The sequence below is a fragment of the Armigeres subalbatus genome, chromosome 2 (genome assembly GCF_024139115.2).
Source record: "Armigeres subalbatus isolate Guangzhou_Male chromosome 2, GZ_Asu_2, whole genome shotgun sequence".
Lineage (NCBI taxonomy): Eukaryota > Metazoa > Arthropoda > Insecta > Diptera > Culicidae > Armigeres > Armigeres subalbatus.
In genome coordinates, this window is record NC_085140.1 from 112872931 (window position 1) to 112874315 (window position 1385).

General features: G+C 38.9%; 1 non-coding gene across 1 annotated transcript; it reads left to right on the forward strand.

Moving 5' to 3' along the window:
- The first annotated feature begins 1038 nt into the window (after positions 1-1038).
- On the forward strand, positions 1039-1110 carry Trnac-gca (transfer RNA cysteine (anticodon GCA)). The gene has a single exon. It is a non-coding gene; the product is annotated as a tRNA-Cys (tRNA).
- Positions 1111-1385: the final 275 nt, after the last annotated feature.

Genomic DNA, 1385 nt, shown 5'->3' on the forward strand with positions numbered 1-1385 from the left:
CTTTTATGTGAAAATTGTGGTATAACTGAATTGAATATTGATTGTAATTTAAACAGATAGGCGTATTCTGACCTCAACAGTAAGGCCGTCTTCGGTTACTCGAGTTTCATTCGGCTTACTAGTGCAAGTACGAGGCCGTCTTTGGTTACTCAAAAAAGTTCTGTAAAAATTAGAAAAATGAATGCCAATGATATTTTTTACCACTGATAACCTTTTGATAAGCTTATGGCTAGCAGCGTAAAAAGCTGGAAGGACGCTGTTTGAGACTTGGTGAACAAATGCGAGCAAACATCCAATATCGCCTACAAGATTGAGTCTAAATAGCCTGTTTTGCGAATGTTATTGATATTGGAGCATATTATTAATAATGGAACAGATACCCTATATTAAACCATTCTCCCCTACGCACTTAGTTTCATGCAATGTTGAAACCTATTCCAATAAGATTCATTTATGATGTTTCTTTCAACGATGAAATTGCACGCAAGTATGGCTTGAATGCAATATAGCTTAGAACAGATATGTTGAAACTTCCAAGTACCATTGATAGTCAACAGGAAGACTGTAGATGGCGCTTCAATAAAGCATGTCAGTGATTTTCGTCCAGATGTCTGACCAAACTGTTTGAGCTTTTATGAACTTGAATATAAATCGCACAGCAACCATGACATCATAATACAACACTTACAACAAAAACGACAAAGTTAGAACTTTTAATAATTAATTACCAAAGTTATTTCGTTGACGGCATGTTCGTGGAGACTGGATATTTAATTTATTGTTCTATTAAAAATGTCAGTTACCATCTATTATTCTATTAATAGCTCAGCACGATTCTATATAAGGCTCCGAGTTTCATTCCCGACTGCTGCCACACCGGTTCTTCCTACGCAAACAAATGCTGACACCGATGTTCGTTATCTTGTGCTGTGCTTCGGCCCCCCGTCCGTTGTGGAAGTTAAAGTTTAAGCGTGAGCGTGTTTGTCGCAAGCTCAATTAATTCTATGCTTCCCGTTCTGTCACGATCTTTCCATCACAGGGGGTATAGCTCAGTGGTAGAGCATTCGACTGCAGATCGAGAGGTCCCCGGTTCAAACCCGGGTGCCCCCTCGCCCGATATTTTTTGCGAAACTTAAATTGGTAAATTCATTATGAATTAATCAAATGGGCAATTAGTACAAATGATATGTTTGTGGGAGCTCAAAGAAGTTATCCAGTACCATACCAGCCAGTAAATTTATTGTTCTAAAATCATTTTAGTACAGGAAGATATCCAGCGCCATACCAGCCAGTAAGCATATGATCACACTGGCTGGAGTGGAAATTTCCTCGAAGTTTCCCTCAGAGTTTTCCCAGAACCCCCAGTGAAGTTTTCCTGAAGAGAT